The following is a 17,623-nucleotide window of genomic DNA, read 5'->3' as shown; positions in this document are numbered from 1 at the left end:
TTATGTAATGTAAATTGTATTGGTATCTATCTGTAAAAGCAAGGTACTGTATATGTTTTTGCGGGAATAAGTGAGGTAAGCTACACGCAGCTGTCTCATTTAGTGTGAAAAAAAGTGCAATCATTTTGGCAGAACTGTACATGGTGCTCAGGTTCAAACCCATACAACATGTAGGTCTTCACACAAAAACATGTAAACCATGCAAGTTACTGAAGTGTACTTATATGTGTCTTTATATTCTTACCATCACAGTTAAGCAAAGTGACCAAATTTAAGAATGATAAGCAGAGAAAGTTAAAGACATGTCATGTTATGTAGCTTTTACATGGTCTACATGTATTTGTATGATTCCATTAAAGTCTAACATGCAAAAATAAATCTTAATTTTAAATTCATATTTCATATTAGGGTTGAGAATTCAGGAAATGTTCAATGCTCAGGTGAGATACACATGAACAGTTGGTATGAGTTAGAAAATGATCTAATTGCATTCTCTCTCTTGGAATAACTTCATACAATTGATGATTATAAATCACGATTTCAGTGTACACGTTTTGATACATGTACATTGCAGTTTCAAATTGGTAGGCACGTCTTTACTATTGATTTACTATTGATCATTGATTTGTCAGAGAGCACATAAGTGTACATGATAAGGTACAATGCTGCATATCATTTTATCTGGTAGATATTAGAAATCCATAAAGATGATAAGGCTGTGAGTGGTTTTAGTGCAATTTCATCCATTTAAGGTTATGGCATGGTTTTCTCTTCTTCAGGGTTTTAGTTCATCTTGTCATTGCTTTCAAGGGAAAGGCAGTTATATATTTTATTTACGTGTATTTCAAGGATAACTCTGAAGCAATAGCCAGGGCATGGCTACTTGGTCAGTGCTCACGCTGTGTAGTTATGGAATAACAGCAAACTTGTATACAGAAAAATTGGCCAGGAAAATATAGCATCAGAGGTTTATTGTGGTAATCTGTGGAAATCTCTCTCTTTTTTAAAATAATGCCATGTTTTGTCCTGTGTCTTGTGTCTTGTCATGTACAGTAATGGCACGTTGAGTTTACACAATCAGCTCTGCATTGTTGAAAGGGGCATACATGTATGTGGTGAATATGCCTATTACAGTTGAAGTAAATTCTTGGATTGCAATTTGAAAGGCATTTGACAGCATACAAGTGAATATTGCCAAAACCAAAGTTTTATTCCAGTCCCAATCAATTCAACTTTTAATGCAGAATTGACTGTACTTGTATGTTTTTGTTTCAACCTATCAGTGTGTGGGCATGTCTATGTTCAGCATTAAATTTGGATGCAGAATGGATGGTGCTACAAATATACTGTATTGGGATACTAAATGCTTGTACTACTCAGCGCTCAGCATAGTATACAGTTGTAGGGTCTCCTGGACTATTCTTATGTGTGTGTGATTTCAAAGAATGAATTACTATCAGGATGATCTAAGAGATGTAAGGTTAATGTCCATGAATGATATACAAAATATAAGTGCTGTAACCTCTAATCCGTACATTATTTATCGTGATGATTTTAAGTAGCCATTAGAAGAATACAATGTTTAATGACTTTAAGCTAACACAGTCCATCATCACCACTTACAGAAAACAATGAAAAAAAAATTGTCTTAAAGAGACACCCAAATACATGTGTACACATATTTTTCAAAATTTGTAAGTTTTTCCATGTAAGTAATTATGACAATGTTCATATTTATCCCATTAGAATATACTTTGTACTTTGGGCAATGTTATTCCATTTCCTTACAGTCATAGTCCAATGAATTTGGACTTACTCTTGTTGAATATTTCCACTTTATTTGAAAAAGTGCGTGAGGAATATGCTGATTATGGAGAAGTAATGCAAGATTGTGTACAAATGTTTGTTGTACTGCTACAATATGCAGCTATAGTTGAAGAGATTGCGGGTTTCATGTGTTTAGTTGGTGTACCAGTAGAAGGCCAAAAAATTGCTGTAATTTATACATTTACAGGTATAATATGTACATGATAAAATCAAGACTATTAAACAGGACTTCCTCAAAGGGATTGATAGGAATGGTGTATTTTGAAAACCTGTACTTAATGTAGGAAATCTACAATATTTGGCGTTGTATTGTGTCGATGGGAATACTCGTGGGACATTAAATGTTTGTGCTTTGCGCTGTGTTTGTACAGTACTTAGGGTGTTGGTGAAATATTTGAAGCTTGCCATAAAATCAAAAGAATTACATTGTTCATGTATTTGTATACAAATGGAAAAGTGCCTGTTAGCAGTGTTTCTTTTGTGGTTCTCGTGCTTTTGTCAGTGCATGTGTGCGTCCGTGTTGAGTGAACATTTCTGTGATTTGATGTATCAATGTAGCAACATACAGTACAATGTAGTTTGTTATGAGCATGTGTGTTGCTGTCATTTCTTCTGCAAGCAAATCGTTTGATGTGAATAATATGATATCACTGTCTCCTGCACTATTCCTTACATTCTGTTGTCATTGTTTCCCTTCAGGGGTATGTTTCATACCCTCAGTGTATCAAAATATATCCTTATCGTTTGAATCCTTCCTTTGAATTGAACTGAAATTAGCTCTGAGCCTGAAGTGTACAGATATTCCATAAGATGCACATAATAGCATTCCACAACTTTGATAACCCATTTGCTTCATCCAATAATTCCAATAATACCAGACTATTGGTGGGATATTAGTGCAGTCAATCAGTCTGAGAGCTGGGACTTTACTGTACATTGTAGAAGACCTTGTGTGAGTGAAAAGCAATTCTTTTGAACCGACATCATGCATCACTCTATGTTCCTCCTTTACCAAATAATTCACGTAAATTATTTGGTCACAGTGATCTATGCATATCTAGACTAATTGCCTGCTTGCTATTGATTTGTTTGTTTGTTTTTTCAAGTTCAGCATTTATCGTACTACACTGTATCTATTGATCTGACACAAATATAGTAGTTTCTTTGGCAAAAATCTAGTTATATCAAACATCAAAATACTAATTACAATATGAAATGCTTTAATCTGCAGATTGCCAGAGGCAGTACAATTTTCTGGTGTATTTAGTTTGTTTGCTATTGATCTGTCTATCAACATGCTGCATTATCACAATTTTATGAAAACTTACACTGAGTTTTGTCGATACTGAGCACAGGATCGTGTATGTTATATGAAAGGTGTAGATTTGCTGGTTAGATTTTTGGCAAAATCCTTAATGGTGGTATGACACTGAACTTTCAAAGAAAATTTCAACTTTCAACTTCTGAGGGATGTCCAAGTGATAATGTAATTTGGCAGGGGAGTGGAAAATGAGTACATCAAAATTTATAAGGGTTAAGGGTATGATAGCCGCCAAAAGAGATAATTACTCATAATGATATATTTGTATAAGCTTCTACCTCCCTTAAATAAGTGAAGTGACAGAGAAGTCAAGGGCAAGGGTCATTGAACTTTGGCTGAAACGATTTTCAGCCACAACTTCAAAGTGGAAAGTCTAATTGCAGTTTACATTATAAAGAAGACAGAAATACAGTGGGAAACACATCCTTCATGCAAAGGGAATAAAGGCCAACCCATAAGGTCAAAGATCACAACCAATGAATTTTATCAAGACTGCATATTCATAGGCTTTTGTGTGGGAGAGTAAAAAATATGATCGCAGTTTGCATGACTTCATCATCCCATTTATGCGGTAGAAGAATTCTTATTTTGTGTTGAATACATTGTGCTTCATAACAAGTACACACAGCAAATTTAAATCACATATCAAAAAGGTCTTTAGGTTACAATTGATTTAAGCGCACATTTCATCATCATCCAATATTTGCTTCAGATTGTAAGGCCTACAGGACTTACAAATTTTATTGGCACAAATTGCAGCTGTTTTCATGGTAGTGTACATTATGCTCGCCATTGTTTTACTCTTTTTATGATTGAGATATACATATATTTTTGACATGATATAGATCGATGGTGAAATGCAATGCAAACATAATTATCATAATTATTTCACTGGCTTGCAGTGTTCATATACGCGGTTCTGTTTTCAATTTTTTCCTTATACATTCAAGCGTGCCACATTTCAATTTTTCATTTTCCTGTCCTTTCAATGGCGTATTATTTTTAATTTATAAACACACACTGAATCATTGATATGTGTATTCCAACGCAGAATCATATGACATTTTGGCATGACATCTTGGCATAACGTATGGAAGGATAATTTGAACAGTTGATTTGCTGTACAGTTGTAGCCTTTATCTGTACAGTGTAATCCTTACTTTAAAAGTGGCAATCACTTCAGAACCATGAAACCTATGACATGCCAAAGTATGGAACTTTAAAAGCCTAATTCGCTCAGTCACACTTCTGAAGTCGTGTGTGACACTGTGACACATTGCATAACTTCATTTACCAAAGCACAGATCAATGACATGGATTCGTACTCCTAGTCTTCAATATAATGTCGAGAAACTAATATGTAGAATTGTACTTATAAGTATGAAACCAATGTGTGTGTGTTTGTTTTGCTTCTTATTCTTATCTTTATTTTTTGTTTTTGTTTTTGTGTTTGTTTGTGTGTTTGTGTGTGTGTGTGTGTTTTTTTTTTTTGTCTTTTTTTTTGGGGGGGGGGGGGTCGCAATTCGTTATTTCGGAGGTTCGTTAATCCGAAAACGAAATAGATTTGTACTTGTGAAAGTTTGTTAGGACGCTCCTTGCTTTCATTTTCAGATTAAGGAACCTTTGGAATAACAATCCTTGCTTCATTTTCGGATTAACGAACCTTCGAAATAAAGCCTTCGGTTTAACGAACCCTGTTTGATTTTCGAATTAACGAACATGTAGGTATCTGTGCATGTTTTGGAATAACGAGCCTTTGGAATAACGAACCTTATTTCATTTTTCGATTAACGAATCTTGGAATAACCAACCTTCGGAATAACGAACATCAATCGTTTTCGTTTGTATTGTTTGTTTGCCTGTTTTCTTCTGTTTTTTTTTTTTTAATGATACTACATGCTCCACTTTTTGGTAATACCAATCTCATCATTCTCCAGGACTTGTAAACACCATTGAATCTAGGTTAACTGATATAGCACAACTCACAATAAATTATGTGATTATGTATACACAATTTCATTTCCTCATTTCTCTTCAATAACATGAAGTGCTTAGGATTCATGTTTTGATTTCTTTGTCTAGACTGCAGTAATTGCTCTTTTACGATATTACCTTTGTGAAATGATTATCTAAACAAGATCACCCACAAGCTTGATTCTGACCTTGATTTTTTTTTTTTTGTCTTGTTTATTTGTATCTCCATTAGGAGGTTTAAGCCGAGAGCACAGAGTATGACAAGTAACTGGTATGGATCCGGAATTTTGGTTTCTGCCATACATTATTTGCTTCAACCCAATTGTCACAAAACCATTCATATATATATGTACGTATATATATACATGCAATCCACTAGCAAACATTTTTTTTTTTCTATTTTCCTCATCCGAGGTACTTTTTTCCACATAACTTCGCATATTTACAATCACTTTATCTGCAAGTATCCAAAAGGCGTTCAACATAATCATGACAGGGGAAAAAATAATTAAAAGGGTACATCACTGATACCAACCAAAACAATTGCGTATTCTTCTTAATCCGATATCATCGAATCTCGTTTGGTTGTACTTCAAACTGATATAAAATCTTAATTCCGCTTTCAAACATTTGTTGCTTTCATTACGTTCTCTGACATAATTCCTGTAGACAATGAATTGGGCATAATTCAAAAAAGTTTTACTACATTTGTAATTTCATCTTTTTGTTACCTATATCATATCCGAGAATAATGACTGTTTCATTGATATCTATTACTAGCAAACATAAGTGATAAAGAATTTCATCTCTCCATACCAGCTCTGTTATTTCATTCATAGAATCACACGTTCATGTAAAAAATGGGGAAATAATTTGACTTTATCCCAAGAGAAACTGTAAATGACAAAGATTAAATTCTTCTGTCAAAACTTAATTGCCCACTGGCTCTCAGATAATTATCTGTGTCGCCACCAATGAGAGCTGAAATAGATTTCTGTCATATCTAGTATATCCAAGGCTGACCTGACCAAACCGGGCATGTAACACTTCTATTCACTTCATATCTCTATTTTTGTACTCTCAAGTCATCATGATGGGATTACCATGAAGAGTAACAAAAGTTTTCTAAAACACATCTTGTATAACATTGCTATAAAGAGTGATAGTTTTAGTAACTAACGTGGATACAGGACAAAGAAAAGAATGTCGCAATCAATTTGCTTTTATTCCGTGGATTTGTTCTTTTTGTAGCTACTTTAGGAGAATTTGACTGGACGTGTTGTGAGTTGGTGAACATTATTGTTCGATAGTCAATATTTGGATATTTCACTTTGATTCATGATGGCGTATACCCGAAACAAACATGAAACTTGGTTTACAGCATAATCACATGCAGTGATTCAATACCCTTCATTCACTACATTAATTTTTTGCCACATTAACATGACAACTGTGAATCTCATTGCAATGCACATCTCATCGTAAAACTGCCTAGCCGTTTTATCAGATTTATAACCATCTTGCAAAATCCATCTGCAATAACTTACATAACATCTTACAGGCAAACGTTGGAGGCGGGGGTGATAGAGATATTATGAAAATGACACAGTTATGTAAATGGAAAAAAAAAATGAACAAGCAAAAAGTTGCAGATGCAAAGGCAAATAGATGATAAATCGTTGTGAAGGAGTGAGGAAGACCCATTTCAAACAAAGTTCTACGTAAAAGTTCCTCCCCATCACAACATGTTGTTAGCCAGAAGTCCTTCGCCAATAGAATGTGTGATTGTATTTGTAGCCATGGCAACCGCGAAGAAATTCGCTGACGGGGATTCTATCCGCGGGACGCCGGCAAGCTAAATTGATAATCTCCTAGATGAAAACATCATTGTCTACCCTTCCACGTGCATCATTATCGAACACGCTTTGGCTGAGATAATGGACATCACAGATAATGATCTCATCAGCTACATTTTAAAGCTATCACTTAACACCCACGCCACTCTTCCTCATAAACATCTGGAAATCATTAGCAAATACATGCATATATACGAAGATCTCAGATAGCCGTGACGAGTATTGTTAAGCGCACAACTCTCACTGTATAATCTTATCAAAGTTTCATGAATATCTTTTCAGTTTTATAAGATTTCAATTATGTCAAAGAACGTTCAACTTCTGTTTCTTTCATTTTTTTTTGTCATTAAAGCTTTACTACAAACATTTCATGTCGCATCAATAGAAAGGACTGACCTCAGATGTAACCCTTTTCAAATACTTTTCCACAAATTCACAGTGGTCACGGCTATAGGCTCAGAGTCATCCATGTGATCTCTTGCCTCTTCGATTACGACCTGACGACGTCGTGCAGTAGATTTCCCACTATTCGCTCTCGATATTAATGAGAATGACCTACAAACTTGCCAAAATGGGATGACTTTTTTTTTATTCTTGATTTAATGGCCTTTTCTGTAGTTAGCTGGATTCTCATCGCTGCGTCATGTGTCTCTTCATTTCTTGCAAAAAACGGATTTTTTTGTTTTGTTTTTCATTCAATATCGGAGCTCTCTTAAACAATAATGGTCCTGGGCCCCGTTTCATAAAACGTTGATATGATAGCACCACTTGCTGGAATGGCAATTGTCATTGTAACGACAAAAATCCAGCCTCCTGACTGGCTGTTGCTATAATGGGAAGTTGCTATTCCAGCAATAGTTGCTATCATAACATCTTTTATGAAATGGGGCCCTGATCTCGAATGCATACTTTTTTAATTTGAAAGGCCAAATATAACTCATAATTATTCCTTCGGATATGGAATACTATATAGGATGAAATTTATGACTGTCATGTATGGTATACTATGTAATTTCACTGAGGAAAAAGAAAGAAAAAGAAACCATTTTTATCGTACGATAACAAGAGTGTGCTCCCCAATCTGTAGCTGAATGTTGTTGTAAAGTGCTGTGAAACCAGTCATTGACTGTGTAAGGGCGCTATATAAATGATCTGATTGTATTGTATTGTATAAACAAGTTGACTAATGTATTCAGTCTATTCCTTATTCACAGGGGACAGTCACGAACTTTTAGCCAGCTTTCCTTTTGAAATACGTTTCGAGGCATTCAATCTGGAATGTATACGCAGCTTAAGGCTTTTTTTTTTTCTTTTTGGTTTGATATGAAGGAACAGAAATCAAATGCGGAATTATGTGACAAGTTCTGAATAGGAACAGGAACAGAATGGGAGCCCACAGACACGAGAGTTGAGAAAAGAACCGGTGGCGACGGTGCTGTACATAGCTACACTGGTCATGGGGTATGTAAGGGGTACCAGCACAATGTAACTCTTTACGTGTAATTGAGCGCTTTGGGAAACTACCATTAATACTTGTAGGACCCCACTTACAAAATTGAACGCCTGGTTGTTGATGGACTTCAACATCGGTTGTTGTTCGAACATGACAATTACACGAACTTCCTTATCAAGATATCGCAGGTTGTAAAGACCTCTTATCAGAATACGTTTACTCTTTGGAATAGCTATTACAAATGTTGTAGAAGAAAAACATAACAAATTACTCCCTTTTCAGACGGCATTCTCTTTAATTCTTTTTATCAACACCAGTCTTTTATCAACTGAATTTCGGTACCATCATGTTACACATGTTATGTTTCCCAGTGGTGAATTGTTATACAACTGTGGTTAGATAAACATGGAGCGAAATGGCATGAATAAAATGAGACCTCAATGCACTCACAAGTATATTTTTATTTTCATCATATATAGAAAACATGGATCAAGTAATGGCTTCAGTTTTGAACGCAATTCTAAAGTCAGGTCTCATGCCTGAATGCGTTTATGTCATTATGATGAAAATTTCGTTCAATTCAGGAGCATTTTAACCGTAGAGCTCATTCGAATAAAACGAAGCAACCCAACATCGTAAAAAAAAGAAGAAAATCAGCAGACAATGAAAGAGCAATAAATGACACGCTCTATAACGGAGGACTGAAAGGTTGTTGATCATGTACACTAGCGAACCATGTCATAAGGGGCCAGCCCAATCGCATTATCATCCTGTTGTTATAATACATTTTTATATAACAGTTATAACACATAGTACAGATGCCTGGGTGCTGACAGTGGTATACATTCTGGTCAGCTCATATGAATCCAAATGTAATAAAGTTTTATGTTACATAATGGTACACAGACAATCTGATGATTGCTATATGCAGGTATATTCCTTTTTCAGTTATAAAATGTGAAATTTGTGATTTTAGTAGCATGAAAAAAAAAATAATAATACTAGCATACAATAGTGTAACGGGGAGCCAATTATAAAGAGACCAAAGGGACATTCTTTATTAGCCTTTCTATTGTGTGTCATAATGATGAGGGGTTTCCAAGTGAACCAGAGCATAGCTCAATCAATGCACTCAGTCATCATGAATGACGGAAGAGAATGAAGGTTGCAGGTTCTGTAACAATAATTAATTGCCCCTATAGTAGGTTCATCGTGATCGTATGACAGTGACTTTGTATAGGGAAAGACGTATAGGTCCTGGTAGTATGCCTTCGCGAACTTTGCCTGCAGGTGCACAGTATTCAAAGGTAGATTCTTGGCGTAAGTAAACTTTTGTTACCAGGTCATAATGGAGGCTCATGTGATCGTATCAAAGGTTTGTGTATACGAGTAAAAACAACCTTATCAACCGGAACAGATGTTGATACTCCCATATCGATGAGACCTATTATTACGTGTGCAGTCATTAACACTTAAAGGTATAGAATCCGGTTTGGAGCAACCACGAAGTACATCAACAAATACGTTTCAAAGAGTGTACAAATCGAAAACTACAAGGGTTGACCGTGGCTTGGAATTACTCTTGAAATTTTCTGTAATCAAATTACAAAAGTAATATTTGACATATTGCGAAAGTATAACATTTGAAAACGAAATGAATGGTGCCAAATAGTCAATCAACAAATGCGTTTCAAAGAACGCGCAAATCAATACTAAAGGGTTCACCGTGGCTTCGAATTACTCTTGAAATTTTCTGCAATCAGATGCAAGTAAGACATGGTCTTGAGAACCGTCTTCAGATCATCACAAATTCTTTACCAACAAAATTAACCAGCATAGTCAACCACAATTCTCAGTAGGATCTCTCAGTTAATACTACAACTGTATGTACATCTATACATAAAAATCATTCATTTGAATCATCTTTATTAGGTACGATAGGGCTCTGCTGTCATCTTATTCATTGCCGACAGTAGAAGAATGAATCTCATACATTGTATTACCTTCCTATATGATTCCGCATTACATTTTGTTGTTTTTGTTTGCTCACATGTCCTTGTGTCGAAATTTGACTGTGACCGCCGTTGGTTTGATTGTAAAGCACCCCCTTTCCCCCATCCCTCCAACAATTCGTTCTATAGGCTCAATTGGTGGTTGAGCGTACATGTTAGATGTTAGTTAAATGTTGATGACGTGACTGCTTTTTGATAGTGAAACGGTATGTGAATATGGATAGAATCAGTGTGCAGATGATTTATGACGAAATGTTACACGTGTAACCAAACCTTCATTTACTTCAAATGTCAAATTATAACAATTATAATTATGATGCTAAGTTATTGATAATAGCGATGATAGAATAATGATAAATTTAATAATACTATAACAATAACTATAATCAGTTTGGCTATTCTTAAAAGTCTTTTGAGGGTAGCCTCTGTAGTGTAAGAACTGATTCCACAGCGAGCTCTATCGCATTATTACCACAGGTCAATAGGAGAAAGACAAATATAATGTATATGGCTTGTTAATTCAAACATCAAACTATGATTTTGCTTGATTCGTCTGATTTGCCTTGTCATCTTTTTTTTTTTTGATAGTGATGTTGTTAATTCATAGAGCCATAATAGGCAATTTTGTTGATCATTGCTTAAATCGTTGCCAGCGCCAGATATTTTAACAATGTATCTTTGTTTGCTTTTCTCCAAACTGCACGCTGCCCCACCCCAAACCATATCCAATCCCGACCAACTTTTCCACGAAACCGAATCCAAATGCGAGAATTATTTCAATTCTGATTCCATATACCGACTCCATTTCCGATACCGATTTCCATTCCAACCTCTTTTCCAATTCCAATTCCATTCCAACATCGTCTCCCATTCTGATTCCATTCAAACTCCGTATGCAATTCCAATTCCTACCCTTCTCGGGTGAAAAATTGGATTTCATTCCAACTCCGTGTCCAATTCGACTCCTTTCCGACTCTGCTTTCAATTTCGAATTCATTATGGTTCCGTTTCCAATTCCGATTCCAATTCCGATTCCGGTCCCAACCTGACTCCAATCTGCTCTTGACTCCCGTATTTTTTCACCACTCTGTAAACCACTCTACACACCGCTGTCGTCCCCCTATACACCAAACACCAATTCCCATTGAACACGTGTTCCATAGATTATCATATACAGCAGGAAACGTGTTTATGAGCTTATCATACTTTGAAAAAGGCAAGTACATGGACATCAACAACAGCTTACCTAATTTTGTAATTTGTTGCGTGTTTGATTAGACATTTTTGTGGTTGACAGTTCATTATTTTGTAGTTTAGTCGGTCAAAATAGTATGGCGCAAAAGTATCTCGTCTTATTTGATTTGATTTGTCTCGTTACAGAGTAGCAGCCCTGATTTGCTATAATTCACAATATCAACCTTGTGAATTTATTGGATGTATCACCTTAGTTGTACATTACAAATTGCATCTATTTTAACTGTTTGAAGAAGCGAAACTGTATCTATTTTCGATCGTCTTTTGTTCGTTTAAAAAGTTAGAAAATATTCCGATTGTCCTGTAATTCAGTTAATCGGAGAGAAATCACAATTTTGTCCTATCACATTACAGGACATAATCATCGGGTGTTGCACAAAGAATTTAAGTCGAACTTAAAATTCACGATTGACATAAGTTATGGTATGCTGTGTGTGTCTTCAATATTGTTCAACTTTCCAATGAAAATGAAGATTTTGGAGACTTTTTTCATGTAACCATTGATAATACAAGACAAAATAGATAACAATGGAATTATTCTGTAAACATTCATGATAATTTGAAGTGGGTAGTGATTAGATTAATGAAGTTGAACAGGGAAACCAGTGGCATAATAATCAATCTTAAATCAAGTTCGACTTCGTGAAACACCGCCAAGGTGTTCTACCAATGCTTATCCACATTGCGACGCAGGCTGTTCATATCTTTTTTGAGATTCAACAGAAAGAATTAGGGCTGCTTACTCGCATTGTTCGGATAGTAGTGTCGCCTCTCTGTACACTATGCAATGCTCTTTAACCCCCTCCCTTCTTGCAGTCCACCTCTTCCCCACTGTACGTAAGCAGTGTTCTTGTTGTGTGGTAGTTACAAGTGAGGCTATTCTGAAAGCTTCCAAGGACTCACCATATCCACGCCACGGACCGACTTCTTGGTGTCATGTCGAATTAATGTTCTTAGTTATGTAGAGTGAATCAAAGTTAATTATTATATCCTTCCCTAAATAATTTTGTGATTTATAAGATATTCATGACCGAGTTAACTTTTGTTGTTACATGCTAAGGTTTCCCAATACTTCCCCCCCCCCCCCCCGCCTCACCAACCAGAAATGTTCCCTTGTGATACTTGTTACAGATTTTGATCAGTCTTGGCACATGTTTGTTGTTGTTGTTTTTGTTGTTGTTCGCTGAGGGAATATTTTATGTCATTAATGGCTGAATCGGGGTCATCCTTTCCTCTGATACTACATAATGATGATCAAGTGAGATGGCTCATTAAGGACTATCATTTATGAATACATTTTGTGTGTGGGGGGGGGACCTTGACTCACATTTGGAACGCAAAGTCAAATAAGAATGAAAAGAAACAGCATTTTTTTTTTCATCTGGGATTAATATATAATGACAGAATGCCTTGCAGTCATTTTTTTTTTGAAGTAAGATTAGAGTTGACAGGGACCCACAAAAATGTCCATAATTCCATGCCTCAGGATTTCTCCCTGGGATCCTTATTGACAAGTGGGCCCTCATCGTCGGCATTGTCCTGTGTTCAACGCTTACTCGAAATCATTGGTAGACCCTACATTAGGACAACAATTTGGGACTAGCTATATATTTGGGAACAATGTGTATGTCTGCGTATGTTGAGATGTCGAGAGAAGAGCGTTTGCATTAAATAATAGTGACGGAATTTGAATACACAATGAGGTTTGGAACATCGATTTTTATACTGCCTTTGTGTACGAGCGAGCTAGACTCGGACTAGACTATAACATTCGATATTTGTCAGGCTATCTACCCAGTAAATCAAAATACTAATTCAAACTTATTTGCTTTTCAATCTAGTGAGTCGTTTGTTAGGGCCCCGACCATTTCACATTATTAGCTTTGCTCGCTGGTAACATCAACGAATGATTTCGCAGCTGTCTGTTACGAACCCAGATGGGATAGGTAAACATTTACGTGAGAAGAAAGTTTCATAATATCAAAGGACCTATGCAATGCATATGCATGTTGACTTGTATTGATTCATAATACCCTGATCACCACTTAAGTTGTCAAAAGAATATCTAGATAATTATGTGCCACATTGAATATTTTTACTGGTTTTTTTTTAGATTACTTTGATACCCCCCCCCACACACACACACATACGTACAAACACACAAATCTTCCAAACCAAGATTTTGTCAGTGACAACATTTGTCGTTCATTGCTTAAGTACTGAATAAGATAAGCAAGAGTACATTGGAATGGAACTCCCCTAGACCTAGATAGCATAACGTGTATATTTCTCTGCGATGTCGTTCGTTAATCAGATGTTAGTACTTTAGCAATGACCATTATCATAGTGATTGATATAACGATGATGTCGCTGGCAGAATCTTGGTTCGGAACTCTTTTTTTTTTTTGTGGGCGTATCCAAGTAATCTGAGCGAGAAACAAAAAAATAGCTTAAAAGTATTATGAAATATATGATTTATTTATGATTATTATGATATGTATTCATAATTCATTTGGCTACATAAGTGATGTTGAGGGTATCATGAATCAATACAAGTCAACATACATATGTATTACACAGTTCCTTTAAATGTTCCCCACAGTTGCTGTAGTCGTTTTGTTTGTAGAGTAATAGAAATATTGCTTTGTTAAAGATTAAAAACTTATAGGTAATAACGTGACAAATCGCTACCAAGGTGCTTTGAAAAATCTGCGTTGATACCTGTGAAATTGATTTTTGGTAAAGATGTAGTCTTCAGTAATTCTGTTGGAATATTACACATAAATCCCCAAATTGTCAGCTCTGATAGAGCTATATTTTTCATGTTTGGAAATTTCTCAACCATAACATGCTACTTGCCTTCCAGGTTAAAAGTTTGTACGAGAGTAAGAGTTATGACCCATCTTCCAAAAGATTTAAGTATTTCAGTTTTCACTTTATTGCGTCCTCGCATCAATTGAAACGTATTCGATGTAATTTCGTTTTCATGTAGGGATAATAACTTTATCGACCAGAGTCGTAATTTCAGACAGCGTGCAAGTAAGAAAAATTTCCATCTCAAAATCATAACATGAGATGTCGCTTTAGCGACTTCGACGCAGAAAATATCGTAGATCCTGGCTTTCTTCCTTTCATCCCTTGTTACATCCAAACACAACGATCTTTTCTCTTTCATTTTTCCCCAACACCAATCTCAAGCTTCTATTTACAAACTGTCGGGATAAAACGTAGTCCTGGATCTATTCAAGACTGTCCAACGAGTTTCATGGAACCACGACACTTCTCTATTAAAAAAAAAAAAAAAAAAAAAAAAAAAAAAATGTTCTACTCTTATGATATCTTAAAATAGAAAAAACATAACTGAAATTCAGCGTTTGGATGCAACATGGTTCCCTATTATATCTAGATTGGTCGAAGCCTGTCTGTTATGACTAATGTGGTGTCAATGAGTTACCATGAAACCATGATACCAAGTCCACTCAGTTCCTCGTGTTATCAAACCATCGGATATAAAGCCTCTTTAACCACTGATTCAGTCAGACACTGATGATACCATAGCTCTCAGACACTATTTGTATGGCCACGATGGCGGCAATGATGGTTAAACAGTGTCCTAATGTACATCCTTCTGTTCACCTCACCGATGTCTATCTTTTGTGAATTTAGATATGGATCACTGTAGAAACTTCAAAGGGTATAAGGGAGCTAATTAAGTGTTTGTTCTGCCACACTCATTAGTCTAAAAAATGGATTATAATGTTAACTTCAATCAAGTGAAATCTTTGATCAGCTATCAGTTATAAATCAGAATGTCCTTTTCTTCCTAACTTCACCTCCTCCTCTCTCTCTCTTCTCTAAATACCGCCCTCTCTGCATGCCATCAGAAGACAGATCAAGTGCTGTGTCAGTTGTTTGGTAATGGATCTTCTCTAATGATAACTCATGTAAACTTTATGTGTTTATTATTTCCCCCTTTTTTGTAATCTGTACATGTGTCAAACTCACCGAAGCTTTCCTGTGGTCTTACAGGTGTAAGAAGATAGTGTCACCAATAAGCTTTACTGAGTTGAAGCTTTATTTTTGCCCGTTTTTCTGTTATGTGAACAACTCGTTATGGCAGAGTAGTTGTGCTAAGCCAAGAAAAAAAAAAATAAGAAAAAGATGATATCATACAAACGAAATTCAAATGCACATTTCGGATACAGCATTGCATGACAGTTCAAATCAGATGTATAGTAACTGGGCTTTTCCGGATATGACTCAAAATTTTTAACCCTATAACCCTCTTATACTATTCTCCACATATCAATAGCGCATGATGATCATTAACATCATCTACTTCCTTTTATTCCAACTGATTTTATATACACTGACGATTATTATCATTTCATTTGCGCTAGTATAAATTGCAATTGCATGCACATTTTCATTTCAGTGCAGCGTAGACCAACATGTTCTAGAGGCAGGTCAGAACTGACTGTCAAAAACATGTATAGTCACAAAGCATTTTTTGGTTAATCAAACATGATATCAACAAGTAAAATGAGCGTATCAGAGAGGGCATGGAATATCATATCTCTATATGATTAGGCCATGATTGTTTGATGTGTTTAGCATTAACTTTGCATGACACCCGGTGTACTATTATCTTGAACCACGATGTATATAGTAGGCATAATTCGTATACCACGTCCAGAAATATGTAAAGGCAATTTTAGATTCATAAAAATGGTTCGTATAAAGCCTTTATAAACAGATTAGTGCCGCGTCTCAAAACAAAAATCTCTGAGTCCACGAATATCCAATTAAAAATCTATCTCAATGCAATCAAATGATTTCAAAAAGAAACAAATGCTATCTGATATGACAAAGAAATTGAGTCAAATATCATATAAGTTTGAGAAGTATTATTTCACCCATCTATACTTCATTTCCCCTCACACAATTCTTTACCCACCTATATTCTACAATATTCATTGTTGCGTCCCACTATTCTCTATTCCTCCATGAATTTGTTCCTGACCGTATTTCTTTGCAACCCTCGTCTACTTTGATTCCCTTACATGTTTCTTTTCTCTGCTTTGATCTTCTATCCTATTAACCTGTCATGATTCTATGCAATTTTTTCATCCATTCTATCTCCCCCTCTCTCTCTCCCTCTCTCTCTCTCTCTCTCTCTCCATAGTTCCCATCCCGTCCATATTTATTTCTTTAGCCTAGATAGCGCATCTTTTCTCTTCGCTTTCATTTTTGTGTTCTGTCGAAAGTTGCTTGTAGGTCAACATGACCCCCCCCCCCCCTTGGAGAGGGGTATGGAAGCTAGACTGACCGCTGAGTGCGGAAATGTACATGTCAGTCACATTTTCCCTATGTGACAAATTTATCTATTATATATATCCATATATCCATAATGATTTATATTTATGTGCATAATTATAGATATCATTTTGTAACTAAACTAGATAATGCATGAATGCACGCCCCCTTGATGTTTACCACTCTCAGATTCTTTACCGACTTCCCTTCCTTTGTTCACTTCTTCTTTAGTGTTACCGTTAAGTATGATATTGGTGGTTTATGACGTCACGAGTTGCAACCTTGAGTGTAAAAGACCAGACTGATGATCGAAGATCGGTTTTTGACATTCCATATTTAGAATGCCTTATCACATCTCATTGCTGTTGATATTCTTTGATACTCGAATCACTCTCCTGGTACACAGTTGGACAATTAATAGGACAGTGAAAGATGCAACTGAACACTAAATATGTACTTATTTGTCTTTACACAAATTAGTGACAATAAACTCATGAGATCAGGTTTTCCTGGACACTAATTCCTTTTGTAAATAAGGGTTAGTTCTGGCTACTGATGTTAACGAATGATCTGTTGCTTCCTCGCACTTATAACTATGTTCTGTTTTTAT

The sequence above is a fragment of the Diadema setosum genome, chromosome 14, assembly GCF_964275005.1.
Source record: "Diadema setosum chromosome 14, eeDiaSeto1, whole genome shotgun sequence".
NCBI classification, from domain to species: Eukaryota; Metazoa; Echinodermata; class Echinoidea; order Diadematoida; family Diadematidae; genus Diadema; species Diadema setosum.
Note: the sequence above shows the minus strand (reverse complement) of the source record.